Genomic DNA, 10,765 nt, shown 5'->3' on the forward strand with positions numbered 1-10,765 from the left:
GAGGAAAAATAAAACAAAAACCCCAAAGGATCATATGCCCAAATCTTGCCACAGGGTGAAGAAACAATGATCTTGGAGTCAGCACGATAAGTTCGCAAAGCATCCTTGAAATCTCTTCCCGGGTTTTATTCCTACATGGGTGAAAGGTACTTTTTTTAAAAATTTTGATTTATATGCCGCCCTTCTCCGGAGACTCAGGGTGGCTTACAATGCGTTAAGCAATAGCCTTCATTCTTTTGTATATATTTATACGAAGTCAGCTTATTGCCCCCACAAACTGGGTCCTCAATTTACCTACCTTAGAAAGGATGGAAGGCTGAGTCAACCTTGAGCCTGGCGAGATTCGAACCTGCAGTAATTGCAGGCAGCTGTTCTTAATAACAGGGTGCTTTAGACCACTGTACTACCAAGGCTCCTGTTACTTGTAACAGTAACAGGAGTTGGAAGCAGGGGGTGAAATCCAGCAGGTTCTGACAGGTTCTGGAGAACCGGGAGCGGAAATTTTGAGGAGTTCGGAGAACCGGCAAATACCACCTCTGGCTGGCCCCAGAGTGGGATGGGAATGGAGATTTTGCAATATCTTTCCCCCCAGGAGTGGGGAGGGAATGGGGGTTTTGCAGTACCCTTCCCCTGGAGTGGGGAAGGAATGGAAATTTTGCAGTATCCTTCCCCCCAGGAGTGGGGAGGGAATGGAGATTTTGCAGTACCCTTCCCCCCAGGAGTGGGGAGGGAATGGGGGTTTTGCAGTACCCTTCCCCTGGAGTGGGGAAGGAATGGAAATTTTGCAGTATCCTTCCCCCCAGGAGTGGGGAGGGAATGGAGATTTTGCAGTACCCTTCCCCCCAGGAGTGGGGAGGGAATGGAGATTTTGCAGTATCCTTCCCCCCAGGAGTGGGGAGGGAATGGAGATTTTGCAGTATCCTTCCCCCCAGGAGTGGGGAGGGAATGCAGTTTATGCAGTATCCTTCCCCCCAGGAGTGGGGAGGGAATGGAGATTTTGCAATATCCTTCCTCCCAGGAATGGGGAGGGAATGGAGATTTTGCAATATCCTTCCTCCCAGGAATGGGGAGGGAATGGAGATTTTTCAGTATCCTTCCCCCCAGAAGTGGGGAGGGAATGGAGATTTTGCAGTACCCTTCCCCTGGAGTGGGGAGGGAATGGAGATTTTGCAGTATCCTTCCCCTGCCATGCCCACCAAGCCACACCCACAGAACAAATAGTAAAATAATTTGGATTTCACCACTGGTTGGAAGGGACCCTGGAGGTCATCTAGTCCAACCCCCTGCTCATGCAGGAGACCTATCCTAGGGATTCGAACTGCCGACCTTCCTGATCGACGAGGATGAATAAATTCATGAGACGTATCCTTCAGGAACAGCCGTAGAACAAGCCTCTCTATGGAGTTGCAAACGTTTTCAATTTCCATTTCTGCAAAAGTGGAGACGCCTTGTTGAGATCCTTTAACCGTGATGGCGAACCTATGGCACGCATGCCGGAAGTGGCACACAGAGCCATTTTTTCTGGGCATGCGAGCTGTCGCCCAACTCACCAAGCAGCTGCGCATGCACGTGTGCTCCAGCTGGTGTTCGGGCCTCCAGTGTGCATGCGTGCAATTCAGGGGATCCATCTGGTCTTCGGAACTCTCCTGCACATGTGCGTGCATGTACTTGAGAGTACCGCTGCACGGCGCATGCATGCACAAATGGTGTCTGCATGTGTGCATTGCACGCCTGAAAAGCACATGCATGCACAGATGGTGTGATTGCCCATGCAGCACACGGGGGAGCTGTGCAAGAGATGTGTGTATGCGCAGATGGTGCGGTTGTGCATGCAGCGCATGGGGGGAGGAGCTGCGCAATAGCATGTATGGCATGCGCGCACGTGAAGCAGATATCTGTTCAGCACTCAGTGAGTAAAAGATTCGCTACCCCTGCCCTATAACTAAATCCCAGCTCCTGAGCTGCTTCTGGGCATCACGGCTGGAAAAAAAAAATAGCATCAAAAATTGCCACCAGCCTGAGATGGGAAACATGCAATGGTTGTGTTGACCCAACAAAACAAGCCACGATTTACAGAATTGATTCAAGTGTACACATTGGTCGCGGTCCTTATGACACTGAGAGATACGATCCGCAAGCAACTTATCCTGGGTGGTATTCACCAACAGAGGGAACCAGACTTAATACATTGCCCGAGTGCCCATGTTCAGGCCTACATTGTGGTGATTAGGGAAGCAGATTGCACCGACGTCTCCATCTCTTCTCCCTTGTTGTGTTGGTGGGCTGCCATCTAGCAACTTTGCTTTAAAGTGACTTGTGATCTTGCACTTGGTTGCTGTGGCCAGCTGGCACACCCTTTTGCTGATAAAATCACTCAGATCCAGTACAGTCTTGTCTCCACATGGCAGAGTCTTGATGGCGACCAAGGTCTCGTTTTATTGCATTATAAATAGAATGGAATGGAATGGAATGGAATGGAATGGAATGGAATGGAATAGAATAGAATAGAATAGAATAGAATAGAATAGAATAGAATAGAATAGAATAGAATAGAATAGAATAGAACAGAACAGAATATAATTCTTTATTGGCCAAGTGTGATTGGACACAGAAGGAATTTGTCTTTGGCGCATATGCTCTCAGTGTACATAAAAGGTCAAGATACATTCGTCAAGAATCATAAGGTACAACACTTAATGATAGTCATAGGGTACAAATAAGAATAGAATAGAATAGAATAGAATAGAATAGAATAGAATAGAATAGAATAGAATAGAATAGAATAGAATTCTTTATTGGCCAAGTGTGATTGGACACACAAGGAATTTGTCTTTGGTGCATATGCTCTCGATGTACATAAAAAGTCAAGACACATTCGTCAAGAATCATAAGGTACAACACTTAATGAGAGTTATGGGGTACAAATAAGCAATTGAATCATACTAGGAAACAATATAAATCGTAGGGATGCAAGCAACAAAGTCATACTGTCATAAAGGGGAGGAGATGGATGATGGGAACGATGAGAAGATTAATAGTAGTGCAGCCTAATGTGAATAGTTTGACAGTGTTGATGGAATTATTTGTTTAGCAGAGTGATGCCGCTCGGGAAAAAACTGTTCTTGTGTCTAGTTGTTGTTTTAGTGTGCAGGGCTCAATAGCGTCGTTTTGAGGGTAGTTATCTGGGACTCCTTTGGCCTGTGATTTTTTTTGAGAAAAACAATGGGACGGTGTCTTGTTTTTCCTATTACTTGTTCTTTGGACCTCTGCCTGGCCTGGTTCTTGAGGGAGCACCTGGAGAAGAGGAGGAAGACTTGGCTCATTGTGGCTTTTTCTTGCCATGACTGTGGTTAAGCGGCTAGGTTGTCCTCAGGTGTCCCTACGGCCTAGGCTATTATCGTGCCACTATTGTTTATTATACTTGTTCTGTTGGTTTTAATCCTCTGTTTGCTGCCTTAATGACGGCTTGGATTTGGTTGGACATCAGCATTACTTCATGGGAAAGTAATCAACCAGCAGCCTCAAAAATAGGTGTGATGTGTGTCCCCTTCAGAAGAGGGGTTCAACAGTGTTGGATAACTATCCAACTAGGGGTGGGCTTAAAATTTTTGAGCGAGGGGTTCTCTGCCTGGTTGCTGGGTGGGCGTGGCCATGTTGGGCATGGCGTAGTCGGACTCCTGCACCTTGGGAGGGGGCCTTTTTGCCCTCCCTGGGCTCTGGAGGCTTTCTTCGAGCCTCCGGGAGAGCGAAAATGGCCTCCCCAGGCTCCGGAGGCACCTCCGGAGGCCAGAAACGGGCCTGTTTCCAGCCTTCCCAAAGTTCCTGTAGGCCCGGTTTTTGCCTCTCTGTGCCCCTGCACTTACCTGCATCCAAAACAGGCCACATGGGGACTCCTGGGAGGGGCGAGATGGGAGGGGCGGGGCCAACCAGGAGCGGGATTTGGGGGTTCTCTGAACTGCACTGAATCTTAGCTAGAGGTGCTCCCGAATCCCTGCAAACCCCCAGCAGCCTCACCCCTGCACCCAACCTCCCCTTTCAGCACCCAGAAGAAGTGGATAATTGGACCACTTTTAGTCTGGGTTCAGGACAGAACGGGCCAGTCACTCTCCTGAATGTACAGTGTTTGCTTGTTTGTTATTTTATCGAGTTATACAGCCGCTCATCTTACAACTGTGACTCTGGGCGGTGCACACGGGATTAAAACCAACATAACAAGCATAATAAACAATAGTGGGACAATAATAGCATTGGGGCACCCGAGGACAACCTATCTCGTATCGCATAACAGGCACGCATGCCAAGAAAAAGCCACAATGACAAGCTCACCCAACCTGCAGGTCCACGTCAGAGGGAGCAGCCAGGTTTCCAAGGACTTATGAAATGCCATCAGCTTAAGGACATGTGTACCTTGGTGTGTGTGCGCGTGTCAGGTTCATGTGATGTGACCGAGAAAGACCGCTTCGTGGATCTTGGCAGATAGGATCTGGACCACCCTGCCGAATCACACAAGGGGAGAAAGCGGTTCTGCCAATAATTTGGCCCTGTGCCATCGATGAGTTTTATAGGAGACGACCACTGCCTTAAATTGCACCCAGCAGTTGCAGGTAACTAGCATAGCTTGTGGAACAATGGTGCAATATGAGGTACTGAGATGCACCCATAACTATCTCCGCTGTCAAATTCTGGACCCGTTGCAGCTTCTAGAGCAGTGGTAGTGAACATTTTACTCACTGAGTGCCAAACATGTACGTGCCTTGCACTCTTCGCACGCGCCTATACCATCCGTGCTAATGCGTGGCTCCTCCCCGTGCGCTGCCTGCACAACTGCAGCATCTGCGCGTGCGCACAGGTTTCATGTGCATGCCCATGCTGGGCGCGCAACCACATTACACATTTGCACAGCTTTTGTGCACCCCCCTATGCAGTTTGTGTGCAATCGCACAATCTGCGCATGCATGTGGTTTTCACATGTGCAATGCACATACATGAACACTGCATGCACGTGCTGCACACCAGTACTCTCGCACGCCTGCGCAAATGCACACGCATTCCCAGGAGACCTCCAAAAACCAGCTGGGGCTCCTGAATTGCGCACATGCACACCGGAGGCCCAAACACCAGCTGGGGCATGCACATATGCGCAGCTGCAAGTGAGTTGGGCGACAGCTTACATGCCTGGAAAAATGGCTCTGCGTGCCACTTCTGGCATGCATGCCATAGGTTCGTCTTCACGGTTCTAGAGGATCTTCAAAGGTGGCTGTATGTAATTGGCACTTAGATGGAGACAGCATGTATCTCTTGTTCTTAGGTCTCCTAGTTAGAACCCTTCGATACCATCTCCTATCACATCTTAGTAGACCTGGAAGGGAAGATGAAGCTCAGAAGACACTGTTTTGCAATGGTTCCACTCCTCCCTGGTGGATGGTTTCAGTCTGTCATAGGTGCCTCCTGATATTTGGGATGTTGCCCCCTACTCTTTTAACACCCATGAGGCCAGGGGAAAGGTCAACCAAGTTTGGGGCATATACACTATTACCCCTACTCCCTAAGTCAGATTCTGTTGGGATTCCTGGTGTCTGGAGGTTGTCAGGATCTCAATGAAAGCACAGGATGAGGTTGGGCCCAAGTTTTTTTTATTTTTTATTTTTTAATTTGATTTATATGCCGCCCTTCTCCGAAGACTCAGGGCGGCTTACAATGTGCTCAGCAATAGCCTTCATCCTTTTGTATATTTATACAAAGTCAGCTTATTGCCCCCACAAACTGGGTCCTCATTTCACCTACCTTAGAAAGGATGGAAGGCTGAGTCAACCTTGAGCCTTGGCGAGATTTGAACCCTGCAGTAATTGCAGGCAGCTGGTCTTAATAACCAGCTTAATAACAGGGTGCCTTAAACCCCTGTACTACCAAGGCTCTTAAGTCAAGACTGAGTTACTGTTGGTATATCAAGGTTCTCTTTTGTCCCTCATATTGTCCTGTAGGAAGTTAGCACCCACCCCTCTCCTAGAAGAATGAAATATTTTAGGAAATATTAAAAAGGCAGAATATATTTCCTCGGATGAGAAATGGAGAAACGTGTTTTAAAGACAAAGCAGCTTCCTGCCTCCCGCCACCTTTGTCAATGGGCCATTAAGGCCTCAGCCAAGCTCACTCATTCCCCCAACCTTGGTCAATGGACCATCATCTGCAACACAATAGGACCCATCTAGCAATAGAAACTCACCACATGGCACCTGGGAAGATGACATCAGCCAGCAAGGCTAGCTAAGACCCTCCACCCCCTGGGAGTCTGACAACCGATCAGGATACACTTCCTGTGCCCCAGGAAGTTCAAAGCTCAGAGAGGGCATAAAACCATGGCATGTTCAGCATCTTGGGCCCCCGTTTTCTATTCAGGAACTCAAACCATGTGATCCTGTCCACCATTAAACCATCTTTCCAAGCAGTCTCCATGTTTCCAGTGTCTTTTTCCCCACTTGGAACTGAACCCAGATGGATATTTCTTCCAACAGTCCCTCAAAAGGAGCAGGGTCATGACTTGGGGAGGAGGGTTGTCCTTCTGGACTCATAGCTCCTACTTGGATGGACCCAGACTGACTTAAGGGCAGTTTCTCCTGTTTTCCAACTGGGGGCGCTTCATGATGGAAGAAGATTTGCTTACAGTGAAATCTTGCCCCAAAGGTGCTTTTTCAAGAGGGAACTGGAGTCTGGACTTTCTGGTTTTTCTTGGAAGATGTTTCGCTTCTCATCCAAGAAGCTTCTTATTTATTTATTTATTTATTATTTATTTATTTATTAATTTTATTTCTATACCGCCCTTCTCCCGAAGGGCTCAGGGCGGTGTACAGCCTGATTAAAAGCACAAAGACAGACGAAATTTAAAAATAATTACAATTATTAAATAATTGGCTCAATTATAAAACCCCCAAATTTAAAATCCCACATTTAAAACCAATTAAAATCTTTACATTGATAGCCCGGCCTGGCGGAACAACAAGGTTTTGAGGGCACAGCGAAATACACGGAGGTCGGAGATCTTACGCATTTCTGGGGGCAGTTCATTCCAAAGGGCAGGGGAAGAACCCGAAGAAGTTGAAACTGAAGAAGCTTCTTGGATGAGAAGCGAAACGTCTTCCCAGAAAAACCAGAAAGTCCAGCCGCCTCTTAAAAAAACACCTTTGGGACAACTGTGACTGGGATGACTTGAGAATCTCCATAGACGGTGACATTTTTGCCTTCTACCACCTGATTAGATTACTGTGGTCTCTGCGTGGTGCTGCCCTTGAACACTTCTGGGAAACTGCAGCTAGTCCAGAACACAGCAAGCCATGTGCTCCTTAGCTCTTGGCCTTGAGAGCACCTAACACCAGTTCTGTGGATTCTGCACTGGTTGCCGTGTGGGTTTTGGTTATGCAACTGAAGGTGCCGAAATTGACCTACAGGCAGTCAGTGACTTATGACCAGTGGTGAAATGCAATTTTTTTTTTTTACTATCGGTTCTGTGGGCGTGGCTTGGTGGGCATGGCAGGGGAAGGATATTGCAAAATCCCCATTCCCACCCCACTCCAGGGGTGAGGATACTGCAAAATCCCCATTCCCACCCCACTCCTGGGGGAAGGATACTGCAAAATCCCCATTCCCACCCCACTCCTGGGAGAAGGATATTGCAAAATCCCCATTCCCACCCCGCTCCAGGGGTGAGGATATTGCAAAATCTCCATTCCCACCCCACTCCAGGGGAAGGATAATGCAAAATCCCCATTCCCACTCCACTCCTGGGAGAAGGATATTGCAAAATCCCCATTCCCACCCCACTCCAGGGGAAGGATACTGCAAAATCCTCATTCCCACCCCACTCCTGGGAGAAGGATATTGCAAAATCCCCATTCCCACCCCACTCCAGGGCAAGGATACTGCAAAATCCTCATTCCCACCCCACTCCTGGGAGAAGGATATTGCAAAATCCCCATTCCCACCCCGCTCCAGGGGTGAGGATACTGCAAAATCCCCATTCCCACCCCACTCCAGGGGAAGGATACTGCAAAATCCCCATTCCCACCCCACTCCTGGGAGAAGGATATTGCAAAATCTCCATTCCCACCCCGCTCCAGGGGTGAGGATATTGCAAAATCCCCATTCCCACCCCACTCCTGGGAGAAGGATATTGCAAAATCTCCATTCCCACCCCACTCCGGGGCCAGCCAGAGGTGGTATTTGCCGGTTCTCTGAACTCCTCAAAATTTCCGCTACTGGTTCTCCAGAACCTGTCAGAACCTGCTGGATTTCACCCCTGATCTGAGGATGTCCTCCTTCTCTAAAAGCAGGGTCATTTTTATTTTTTAAACTTTTTTTGTTGTTATTATTTTCATTTCTAGGGTTTTGCGACATGATCCCTTAGTCATACCATGGATATTTTGCATTTTTGTTCTAATATACAACAGCAGCCAGCAAGCATTGTTAGGTTGTGCTTAAAAGAAGGGGGAATAAATCCACATTGCCAACCCCCGCCCCCCAAATCCAGAGGATAAAACAGGAAATCCCAGATCTCTTTTGGGCTGCAGCTTGGCCTACTCTGCACCATTTACTCCTTCTGCAGCTAAAAAAGTGGTGAAGGGAGGCTGCGCCATCAAAACACAGGTAGTCCTTGACTTATGACCACAATTCAGCCCCAAATTTCCATAGCTAAGCAAAGCCATTGTTCAGTGAGTTTTCCCCTCTTTTGCCACAGTTTATTTATTATTTATTTATTTATTAATTTTATTTCTATACCGCCCTTCTCCCAAAGGATTCAGGGGGGTGTACAGCCTAATTAAAAACACAAAGACAGACAATATTTAAAAATTAAAATTATTAAATAATAGGCCTAATTTATAAAACCCCGAATTTAAAAACCCAATTTAAAACCAATTAAAATCATTATATTGATAGCCCAGCCTGGCGGAACAACATGGTTTTGAGGGCACAGCGAAATACACGGAGATCAGAGATTTTGCGAATTTCTGTTGTTAACCGAATCATTGCGGCTAAGTGAATTATATGGTCGTTCCCCCATTGACTTTGCTTGTCAGAAGCCAACTTTGGGGTGGTGGGAGGATAGTTTTCCAAACAGTTATCACATAACCCCTGGCACAATGCAATTGTCATAAATCATGGCAAGCAACCAAATTTGGGTCATGTGAACATCATGGGGATGCCGCCACAGTCATTAAGTGTGAACACTGGTCATAAAGTCCCTGTTTTCAGTGCCGTTGTAACTTCAAACAGTCACTAAATGAATGGTTGAGGATCTGGGATGCGGTGGCTCAGTGGCTAAGATGCTGAGCCTGCCGATCGAAAGGCCGGCAGTTCAGCAGTTCGAATCCCTAGTGCCGCGTAACGGGGTGAGCTCCCGTTACTTGCCTCAGCTTCTGCCAACCTAGCAGTTCGAAAGCACGTAAAAAATGCAAGTCGAAAAATGGGGGCCACCTTTGGTGGGAAGGTAACAGCGTTCCGTGCGCCTTTTGCGTTTAGTCATGCTGGCCACATGACCACGGAGACATCTTCGGACAGCGCTGGCTCTTCGGCTTTGAAACGGAGATGAGCACCGCCCCCTAGAGTCGGGAACGACTAGCACATATGTGCGAGAGGAACCTTTACCTTTACCTTTAAGTTGAGGACTAGTAAGTTGTGTGCTGGTTGGGGGATTCTGGGAGTTAAAGTCGGCACGTCTTAAAATGTCCAAGTTGAGGAACTGCTCAACTCTGGGAAGCTGTCTCTGCAACAGTTGCTTTGATGACTGGATGTTGACAATAATTATGACATCTCGCAGCCTTTGATCCCAGAACATTTGTGTGTCCTTGGCTTTTTTACATCCTGCTTATCAGCCCCGCCTTTCCTTCCATCCAGGATAATGAAAGGGAAGGATGCACAGTCTCCTTGGCGACAGGGACCTGGCAGGAGGAGGTCAGAAAAGTCAAGATGGAAGCCTCAATTGCACCCCCCACACGAGACCTTGTTCCTGGGAAGAAGGCTAGAATTGAATCAAGACTTCACCGTCCTCCTTGTTCTCACCGTCTTCCTTCCGAACGGATCAGAAGACGGAGATCTTCCCTGAAAGTCCCAGAGGTGCTTTTTCAGGAGGCAGCTGGACTTTCTTGGTTCTTCTTTTTTCTTTTTGAAGACGTTTCGCTTCTCATCCAAGGAGCTTCTTCAGTTCTGACACGATGGTGGGGAACGGAAGGATTTATATTCCTTGCAGACAGCAGGTCATTTGCATCCTTTGAGAGGGTCTTTGAAGCACAGGTGACCCTGAGGACACAGTTAAACCTCCAAGTGCTTCAAGGACCCTCTAAAACAGGGGTCTCCAACCTTGGCAAAGCTGACTGAGGAATTCTGGGAGTTGAAGTCCACAAAGCTGCCAAGGTTGGAGACCCCTGCTCTAAAAGGATGCAAATGACCAGCTGTCTGCAAGGAATATCAACCCTTCCATTCCCCACCATCCTGTCAGAACTGAAGAAGCTTCTTCGATGAGAAGTGAAACATCTTCAAAAAAGAAAAAGAAAAAAAAACAAGCAAGAAAGTCCCGTTGCCTCTTGAAAAAGCACCTTTGGGACAATCCTGACCTGGAGAACGGAGAATCTCTACAGTTTCCCTTGAAACCATCCCAGACAGGTAAATCAACCGAGGTTTAAAAAACAACAACAATAGACCTACATTTAAAACCAGGTTTAAAACAGCAGCACCAAAGAAGTCAGCTCCAACTCAAGAGCAGTGGGGTGGGTCCTGG

This window comes from Pantherophis guttatus, chromosome 7 (assembly GCF_059756535.1).
Source record: "Pantherophis guttatus breed Tessera chromosome 7, ASM5975653v1, whole genome shotgun sequence".
NCBI lineage: Eukaryota > Metazoa > Chordata > Lepidosauria > Squamata > Colubridae > Pantherophis > Pantherophis guttatus.